Below are 10,651 nucleotides of genomic sequence, written 5' to 3' on the forward strand. Positions count from 1 at the left end.
GGAGGGGAGCCTTTGCCTCTGGGGTGTCAGGCCCCAGCCCAAGCTGAGACTGGGAACCGGGGCTGGCTCGGGCTCAGCTCCCGGCTCCATGACACGTGGCTATGAGTCCCTGCCGGGTCCCAAGCGTGAGCGGCTGGCCCAGCAGTCCTCTCCCCGCCTGTCCTACCCAGGGGCTGCTTGGAGCCACAGGTGGCTTGTCCTGGGAAGGAGCCTCGCGAGCGCCCATCAGGTGTGACTGCCCATGATCAGCACCTGTCTCACCGCTCCCCCAAGGACCCACAGCTCCCAGCTCCCTGCAGCTTTGGTGCAAGTCCCTGGCCACTGCCCCTGCCCCTGCTGCCCCACAGCATCTAATATAGGCGGAAGGTAACCGAGCGGAGCATAACTCGCCACTCGCATGCAACATCTGTCGTGAGCGCGGCGAGCACTCCTGACCGCGCGCTGGCGGCCGGGACCCGCAGCCCCAGCAGAGGCCTGTGCAGCCTCCTCGCACCGTACCTCCAGCCGCAGCCCCGCAGATGGATGTGCCCGTGTGCAGCCACAGGCCCTGCCGTGCTCCAGGTAAGTCGGGCACGGAGAGACTGGGCGCAGCCGGAGGAGGCAGTGCTGGGGGTAAACGAGGCCTGACGGCTGGGGCTCGCAGGAGCTGCCGGAGGCGGGCTCGTGCAAGAGGCCGAGGGCAGGCAGTGCCTGTGCCTAGCCCGGAGCCTGACTCGCCTCCCAGGCTGCCTGACCTGGGCGTAGCACTTCACCACGTCTCCCCAAAGTCAGGGTAGATGTACACCCGATAGACTGGAGGCCTGGGATCACGGCTCTGCTCCAGGTCAGGTCAGTCTAAGTTTCAGCAGCCGAGCTGTCTGCCATGCTGCCGGGCTCCTGGGTGAGGTGCTTCTGCCTGCTCTCACCTATCTGGACCCATTCCCCTGACGGGAAGTGAAAAATGGAGGTTCAGACCTGCGACTAAAACCAACAGTCAGGCTGGGGCTGTAACTACTGTGCTTTTTGAGGCTCTCACCCGGGGGCACTTAGTGCCTACAAGGAGGACCCCGCTCAACAGAAGACATATTAGCCAGCATTTCCAGGAGCCTGGGGGGTGGCATGTTTTCGGGGCTAAGTCCCACGCTGCTCCGTCAGCGAGACTGGAGGTCAAGTCCTGATCTGGGAACGGTGGGTGTTTGGGTGCGAGCAGTGCGACTGTTCATCTCGACTAACGCGGGGCCCACGCAAAGACACCAAAGCCCCCCGTCTTTAACGCTCTTGTTCCACCTCAGAGGCACCGAGTCAAGGGGTGCAGCCCAGAGCTCTGTGTCCAGAGGTGCTTGCTAGCCTGGAGGGCAGAGCACTGGCCTAGAGCCACAGTGTCATGGGTTTGAATTACGGCCTGGCCAGTAAGGTGGTTTCCTGGGTGACTTCTTTGCTCTTGTGGCCTCCTCCCTCTTTCATTGCTGTGGCCGGAGGCACCGGGTCAAGAGGGGCACCCGACAGCCTCCCTTTCACCAGAGCTTGTTGGCCTTGTGGGGAGAGTGCTTCTCTAAAGACTTGGTGTCAGGCGTTCAAATCCCACCCTGGCACTATGAGTAAATACCATTAATAAGTTGATTTCTGGGAGAAGTTCTTTACTCCTGGGGCCCCGACTCTTTCATTGCTGGGCCCAGAGGCACCGAGATAAGAGGCGCACCCGACAGGTCCCTGAGAAGGAAAGCTAGCTGGCCTTGTGCGTGAGGTGCTGGCTTGAGACTGGGAATCATGGGTTCAAAGCCCACCATGGCATTGTGAGTAAATACCATTAGTAAGCTGGTCTCTGGGAGAAGTTCTTTACTCCTGGGGCCCCCGACTCTTTCATTGCTGGGCCCAGAGGCACCGAGATAAGAGGCGCACCCGACAAGTCCTTGACAAGGAGAGCTAGCTGGCCTTGTGGGTGAGGTGCTGGCTTGAGACTGGGAATCATGGGTTCAAATCCCACCCTGGCACTGTGAGTAAATACCATTAGTAAGCTGGTCTCTGGGAGAAGTTCTTTACTCCTGGGGCCCCCGACTCTTTCATTGCTGGGCCCAGAGGCACCGAGATAAGAGGCGCACCCGACAAGTCCTTGACAAGGAGAGCTAGCTGGCCTTGTGGGTGAGGTGCTGGCTTGAGACTGGGAATCATGGGTTCAAATCCCACCCTGGCACTGTGAGTAAATACCATTAGTAAGCTGGTCTCTGGGAGAAGTTCTTTACTCCTGGGGCCCCCGACTCTTTCATTGCTGGGCCCAGAGGCACCGAGATAAGAGGCGCACCCGACAAGTCCTTGACAAGGAAAGCTAGCTGGCCTTGTGGGTGAGGTGCTGGCTTGAGAGTGGGAATCATGGGTTCAAAGCCCACCATGGCATTGTGAGTAAATACCATTAGTAAGCTGGTCTCTGGGAGAAGTTCTTTACTCCTGGGGCCCCCCACTCTTTCATTGCTGGGCCCAGAGGCACCGAGATAAGAGGCGCACCCGACAAGTCCTTGACAAGGAAAGCTAGCTGGCCTTGTGGGTGAGGTGCTGGCTTGAGAGTGGGAATCATGGGTTCAAAGCCCACCATGGCATTGTGAGTAAATACCATTAGTAAGCTGGTCTCTGGGAGAAGTTCTTTACTCCTGGGGCCCCCAACTCTTTCATTGCTGGGCCCAGAGGCACCGAGATAAGAGGCGCACCTGACAAGTCCTTGACAAGGAAAGCTAGCTGGCCTTGTGGGTGAGGTGCTGGCTTGAGACTGGGAATCATGGGTTCAAATCCCACCCCAGCACTGTGACTAAATACCATTAGTAGCATGGTCTCTGGCACAAGTTCTTTACTCCCAGGGCCCCCGACTCTTTCATTGCTGCGGCCAGAGGCACCGAGATAAGAGGCGCACCCGACAGGTCCCTGAGAAGGAGAGCTAGCTGGCCTTGTGGTTGAGGTGCTGGCTTGAGAGTGGAAATCATGGGTTCAAATCCCACCCTGGCACTGTGAGTAAGTACCATTAGTAACATGGTCTCTGGGACAAGTTCTTTACTCCCGGGGCCCCCGACTCTTTCATTGCTGCGGCCAGAGGCACCGAGATAAGAGGCGCACCCGGCAGGTCTCCAGGAAGGAGAGCTTGCTGGCCTTGTGGGTGAGGCGCTGCCTTGAGACGCTGGAGGCACGGGTTCTAGTCCCGTGTGTGTCTGGGCTGGTGAGTGATCCTGAGTGAGCCCAAGACCCATGGCCTGGGTGCCCCCCTAGCTGTGCTGTTTGAGCGCACAGCAGCTGGGGTTGGCTCCATGCTGCTGCTGCTCAGCATGATTTAGAGGCGCCCTTGTCTACTGTTGTTGCAGGACCTTTTGGAGGTCACGGAGAGGTCGCCCGGGGTCTGGGGGCGTCCGGTTTTGGCACTCCAAATGTACATGTACAGTGTACAGTTGTATGTACAGTGTACAGTCGTCCAGGTGTACGCCTTTTAGTCACTGGGAGACATTCACCTGGACGACTGTACACTGTACGTACAACTGTACACTGTACGTGTACATTTGGAGTGCCAAAACTGGACGCCCCCAGACCCGGGCGACCTCTCCGTGACCTCCAAAAGGTCCTGCAACAACAGTAGACAAGGGCGCCTCTAAATCATGCTGAGCAGCAGCAGCATGGAGCCAACCCCAGCTGCTGTGCGCTCAAACAGCACAGCTAGGGGGGCACCCAGGCCATGGGTCTTGGGCTCACTCAGGATCACTCACCAGCCCAGACACACACGGGACTAGAACCCGTGCCTCCAGCGTCTCAAGGCAGCGCCTCACCCACAAGGCCAGCAAGCTCTCCTTCCTGGAGACCTGCCGGGTGCGCCTCTTATCTCGGTGCCTCTGGCCGCAGCAATGAAAGAGTCGGGGGCCCCGGGAGTAAAGAACTTGTCCCAGAGACCATGTTACTAATGGTACTTACTCACAGTGCCAGGGTGGGATTTGAACCCATGATTTCCACTCTCAAGCCAGCACCTCAACCACAAGGCCAGCTAGCTCTCCTTGTCAAGGACTTGTCGGGTGCGCCTCTTATCTCGGTGCCTCTGGGCCCAGCAATGAAAGAGTGGGGGGCCCTGGGAGTAAAGAACTTCTCCCAGGGACCATGTTACTAATGGTACTTACTCACAGTGCCAGGGTGGGATTTGAACCCATGATTTCCACTCTCAAGCCAGCACCTCACCCACAAGGCCAGCTAGCTCTCCTTCTCAGGGACCTGTCGGGTGCGCCTCTTATCTCGGTGCCTCTGGCAGCAGCAATGAAAGAGTTGGGGGCTCCAGGAGTAAAGAACTTCTCCCAGAGACCAGCTTACTAATGGTATTTACTCACAATGCCATGGTGGGCTTTGAACCCATGATTCCCAGTCTCAAGCCAGCACCTCACCCACAAGGCCAGCTAGCTTTCCTTGTCAAGGACTTGTTGGGTGCGCCTCTTATCTCGGTGCCTCTGGGCCCAGCAATGAAAGAGTCGGGGGCCCCAGGAGTAAAGAACTTCTCCCAGAGACCAGCTTACTAATGGTATTTACTCACAATGCCATGGTGGGCTTTGAACCCATGATTCCCACTCTCAAGCCAGCACCTCACCCACAAGGCCAGCTAGCTTTCCTTGTCAAGGACTTGTCGGGTGCGCCTCTTATCTCGGTGCCTCTGGGCCCAGCAATGAAAGAGTGGGGGGCCCTGGGAGTAAAGAACTTCTCCCAGAGACCATGTTACTAATGGTATTTACTCACAGTGCCAGGGTGGGATTCAAACCCATGATTCCCAGTCTCAAGCCAGCACCTCACCCACAAGGCCAGCTAGCTCTCCTTCTCAGGGGCCTGTCGGGTGCGCCTCTTATCTCGGTGCCTCTGGGCCCAGCAATGAAAGAGTCGGGGGCCCGGGAATAAAGGACTTCTCCCAGAGACCAGTTTATTAAGGGTACTTACTCACAGTGCTAGGGTGAGATTTGAACTCCTGACACCAAGTCTCTAGAAAAGCACTCTCCCCACCAGGCTAGCAAACTCTGCTGAACAGAAAGCTGTCGGGTGCACCTCTTGATCCAGTGCCTCCGGCCACAGCAATTAAAGGGACAGCAGGTTGGCCGCATTGTAGTACTCACAGTGCCAGGGTGCCAGGACTCGGGCAGAGGTGCAAGTACAGCCAAATCAGGTGGAGAGAGCGAGAGCGAGCGCGCAATATAGAGATAGAGATAATAAAAGCACTATCACTGTGACATAGGAGGGAGACAGCTGGAGAGACCAAGGGTGCGCCACAGGCCGGGGGCCCCGGCCCTCCCAGGGAGCTGGTTAAATACGGGGCTGTGTTGCTGTATTAATGCAGACCCTAGGACCATCTTAGACTCCTCTCAGACTTCCCTTGCTTTACTTAACCAAGGGAGCATCACTGCACCCACGTGAAACGGAGACCTGTTACATAAGACCTGGTGCGTGGAAGTGGGGTGCAGATTGAGAGGCAGGGGCAGAGCCACAACAAAAAGGGACCTTGGGCAGGTAAAGTGGGGCTTAGGTCGCCGGCCGCGAGCCTGAGTCCAATACTATTACCCGAAAACCCTGACTCGGCTGCTGCCCAACCCTGGAGGTGACCAGACATCAGGGCCTCCTCTATCTTGGACCTTAAGGCTTCCCCGGTGGCAACAACTGCGTCTCAGTGAAGGCCAAAAAGTTTCCCAATCTTACCTGACCAGCAGCCAGGTGCCCAACTCCCCTAAACCCATCAGCATTCAGAAGATACGCCTATCTCCCCAGCCAGCCCACCACCCCCATGGAGCAGCGGTGGCTCACGCCGCCCGCACCTCTTCTCCGGCCCGTGTGTCCACAGGACAAAAAGGCCACAACGTCAGGCTCCCATCACAGAAGCTACAGAGCCCAAAGGGCTAAACAAAGCCTCCTCCCCATGGCCAGAAGGGGTGAGGGCACAGCCCTGCTTACAGGGTGCTGGGGGAGGCCATCTCAATAGTGCCAGGTGCAGAGGAGCACAGCCCTGCACCTACCTGAGCTACAGGAAGGTCATGAAGCCTCGGGGTCCCAGCGCACTCAGTGTCCTCCAGAAGCCTGCAGCCTTCCCTGCAATCCGTGGGTATCGTCTCTGGCCGGCCTCTCCAAGTGGAACGAGAAGCAGAGAATCAAGGGGACCTGCGCCCTGCTTACAGGCTGCAGGCCGGGCGTGGGGGCGCGGAAGAATGGCTGGCCAAGAGCCAGGGCGTTCGTCTCTCTCACCAAGGACTTGGGGATGGATACATAGCCTTCTCTCAGAAAGGACGGCAGTAACCCTTCATGCGAGCTACCCAGTGGCCACAAGAACATGCTAGTCGCCCAACAAGAGGGGGCCCTACCCTGAGATGCGCTGAGGTCTTTTTTCCAAAATTATTAGGGGTGGCCTAATGCCCCCCCAGGCCAGAAGGGGCAAGAATTTATAGCAGTGCTTAACCCCCTAGCTGAGGAGCGGGGAGGAGAAGGCTACAAGGACACATCTCGCCCCTTTTCCAGCACTGGGAAGAAAATGAAGTACGCTGCAGCGATTTTAACAACCAAAAGAAAATAACACACTCTTTCGTTCCCAGGCGCTCCTCTGTCTCGCCATCCGCACTCTCACGAGGGAAAAAGACCGTTCCCAGGCTGGAAAGGAGCTCCATGCCGCAAACCGCTTCACCTCCACCCTTCCACGGGAAAATCCTCCTCCGCTCCCAGGGGCAAGAAGGCCGAGACCGGCACCCTCCTTACAGGGCCCGGCCCGCCTCACTAGTCACACTGCCCATGAGGGGCAAAAGGGAAATGCCCGGAGCCGGCTTGCAGGGAGAGCCGATAGCCAGCCAAAGGACAGAGCTGTCCGCAGAGGCACAGTGAGACCTGCGCCCTGCTCACAGGGTGGTCCACAGCTCTGCAGACCCCAGCCCTCCACCAGGCGCACGGGACTTGCACCCTCCTTACAGGGCGGCCCAGCAGTCCAGATGTGCAGTGCCAGGCATGGATGCAGGAAGGAGGACCGGTGCCTGGACACAAGGATCGGAGCGGAGGCCACGAGCTTCAACCCAGCCACGGGAAGGTCATCCAGCTCTGGGGTCTAAGGAGCTTGCCGTCACCCCACGAGACTCGGCTCCGGTCTGCAAGGCCGCCCTGCGGCACCGTGCTGCAGACTGCTTCGGCTCGCTCATGCCAGCGCCAGGAGGCTACGCCCGCCCTGCTGACAGGGGCACCTCTCCGACCGGCTGCTTTGGCAGTGGACCTGGCCTTCCACTTACAGGACGTCCAGCGCTACGCACGTCCAAACCCACTGTCCTTCTCCTGATAGCAGGCACCACACACCCGTCTTACAGGAGGCTGCGCCACTGGCAGCTGCGTCTGGCCTGGACCCCGCTTACAGGGCGGCCGCGCTGCGCAAGACTGCCAACCAGATCTACGGCCTTTAGCAACAAGGTGGTGGTGACACACGCCTTGCTTACAGGGCTGTCCACCTGCCACCTGACTGCTGCACAAGTGCAACACCATCAAGGCCATTTCCGGGTTACAAAGAGCTCGCCCAAAGGCTCACGTGCCCAAAATTTGGCCACTACGTGATCGAGACCTAAAGGCAGGGAGGCTGCTCTGTCAAGAGTCCCTACCTTTTGCATCCCGCTTTGCTGGCTTTTGGCCTCTCGTGTTTTGCCCGCCGTGTGTCCTTCTGGCAGCTGCAAAAAGAAAAAGAAAAGAAATAACAACCCACCCCCGGAAACAAACAGGGGGACACAGTCTGGGTGTAAGGCATGGAGCCAGAGACCGAGACAGGAAGCTGTAACGTCTGTGAGTTTGGTCCTTCCCTGTATCCCCTGCTGATCCGTCTTCTGTTCGACAGAGGGGCAGCATGACATCTCCTCGTTCAGCTTCCCAAGACTGGGGCAGTTGGACATGGCAAGCCATGGGCCACAAGCTTCCCGCTCACAGGGAGGTCCCACTGCGCCAAGACTCTCGGAGCCACATTTTGACTCATACGTGACCGAGACCTAAAGGCAGGGCCGTCAGCGTGTCCAGAGTCCCTTTCCTTCGTACCCCATTTCCCTCGCTGGCTTTGCTCCTGGCTCGCGCCTTCGCCACTGGGTCTTCCGAGGACTGTAAGGACAAGGACAGAGACTGGCTGTAAGTAAATGCAGCTTCAGGGCACGTCGAGCGGCTGCAACTTCTCCCTTTTCAGCCCTGGTGTGAAGGGCTTCTAACACGCTCAGGTCTCCTCCGGAGCCTGCAGCCCTCCCTGCAATCCCTAAGGAACACCTCTGCCAAAACCTCACAAAGTGGCCTACGATGCTGAGGAAGAAGAGCAGGAGAACTGTGCCTCGCCTCCTGGCCGGGGGCCCAGCACATCCTCCCACTCCAAACCTGCCACGGCTCCCAAATCCCTAGTCTTTACCCAAACTCTCTTACCTTGCCTCCTGCTTGCCGGGCATGGTTTTCTGCCCCGGTTATCAGTTCAGTTGCATTCATCTGCCTTCTCTGCTTCTCTTGCTGGGGGCAGAAAGAACAAGAAAGAGACGGGATCGAAGTCAGCACAATGGAAGATGGGTCTGCAGCCCCCAACATCTCTCCCTCTTTTACTCTTACCTGGATCTGCGGCCACTCTGTCCTGTGTCCGCGCAAAGTGGAGAGAGCACACCCTCTGCGGGCACCGCTGCCGACATCCCGGCCAGCCAGGAGCAGAGCGCGACGGGCCAGGACTCTGGACACAACTGCTCGGGCGGCACCGTGAACGGTGACCACGAGCACCGGCAACCCTGCTGACAGGGCGGTGCTCCCTCCACACAGCTGGCTGCTGGGGCATGAAGCCCGCAGACAACCTTGCAGGCTGCAGGCCGGGGCGGGGGCACGCAAGAACGGCTGGCCAAGTGCCAGGGCACTCGTTTCCAGGGTCTCGGGGAGGGAATACATGGCCTTCCCACAAGGAAGGAAGGAACCCTTCATGCCAGCTACCAAGTCACCAAAACAACACGCTAACCACCCAAGAAAAGGGGGCATGCATAAGACCTGTACCCTGACATACAGGGAGGTCACGTGCCCAGAAGTATTAGAGAGGAGCCTAATGCTCCCCAAGGCCAGAAGGCATGGAAATCTATACTGTTGCTTTACCCCCTCAGTGAGGAGCTGGGAGGAGAAGGCTACGAGGACACATCTCTCCCCATTTCCAGCTCTGGGAAGAAAATAAAGTACACTGCAGCGATTTTAAGAACAAAAGAAAATAACACACGCTTTCATTCCCAGGCGCTCCTCTCTCTCGCCATCCACACTCTCACAAGGGAAAAAGACCGTTCCCAGGCTGGAAAGGAGCTCCATGCCGCAAACCGCTTCACCTCCACCCTGCCACGGGAAAATCCTCCTCCGCTCCCAGGGGGCAAGATGGCCGAGACTGGCACCCTCCTTACAGGGCCCGGCCCGCCTGACCAGTCACACTGCCCACAAGGGGCAAAAGGGAAAGACCCAGAGCCGGCTTGCAGGGTGGGCCGTCAGCCAGCCAAATCAAAGAGCTATCACCAAAGGCACAGTGAGAGCCATCCGGATGAGGAGTGCCAGGCATAGATGCAGGAAGGAGGACCGGTGCCTGGACACAGGGATCAGAGAGGAACAGGAGCTCCCCAGCCTGTAGGTTTGCTGCTGGTTCTTCCTCCCCAGGTGCAGCACCGTGCACTTGTCAGTGTTGAACCCCATCCTGTTCTCATCCGCCCACCCCTGTAACTTGTCCAGACGGCCCACTTCCCCCCACATCTTAGTGTCGTCTGCGAATTTGAACAAGGTGCTTTTTACCCCCTCGTCCAAGTCGCTGATGAAGATGTTGAACAGCGCGGGCCGGAGGACCGAGCCCTGGGGGACCCCACTGCCCACATCCCTCCCGGTCGAATAGGACGCATCCATCACCACTCTCTGGGTGCGGCCCTCCAGCCAGTTAGTGACCCATCTGACTGTGCAGGTGTCGACGCCACCGTCCCCTAGTTTTTAATGAGAATGGGGTGAGAGACGGTGTCGAAGGCCTTCCTGAAGTCCAGAAAGACTACGTCCACCCCACCCCGCACCACCCCTGGGGGGAGTTTATTCCACAGTCTGGACACCCTGACTCTGGAGGAGTTTTCCTGGACTTGCACCTGACGCGGCTTCCAGGAGTTTGTACCCATTGCTCCTGGTCTTCCCCGGGGTGCCCTGCTGAACAACTGTTCACCGAGCCCTTGACGTACTCCCCGATGTAGTGGTAAGCTGTTACCAAGTCCCCTCTCAGCCTGCTCTTCTGTAGGCTGAAGAGGCCCAAGTCCCTCGGCCTCTCCTCGTATGGCTTGTCTTGCAAGTCCCAGATCATACGGGTGGCTCTCCTCTGGACCCTCTCAAGTTTTTCCAAGTCCTTGTTGAAGTGCGGCACCCAGAACTGGATGCAGCTCTCCAGCTGCGGTCTCACCAGCGCGGAGGACAGCGGGAATATCACTGCCTTAGTTTTGCATGAGATGCAGTGGTTGCTGCATGCCAGCGTGGTGTTTGCCCTGCAGGCCACAGCATCGCACTGCCGGCTCATGTTCGTGCGATGATCTAGCACTACCCCTAAGTCCCTTTCGGCCGTGGTACAAGTCTAATTGTCACCACCGAGCCTGAGGTCTGCTGGGGATTGTTTGCCCCCAGATGCAGCACCTGACACTTCTGAGAGTTGAACTTCATCTGG

The sequence above is a fragment of the Alligator mississippiensis genome, chromosome 16 (assembly GCF_030867095.1).
Source record: "Alligator mississippiensis isolate rAllMis1 chromosome 16, rAllMis1, whole genome shotgun sequence".
Taxonomy (NCBI): domain Eukaryota; kingdom Metazoa; phylum Chordata; order Crocodylia; family Alligatoridae; genus Alligator; species Alligator mississippiensis.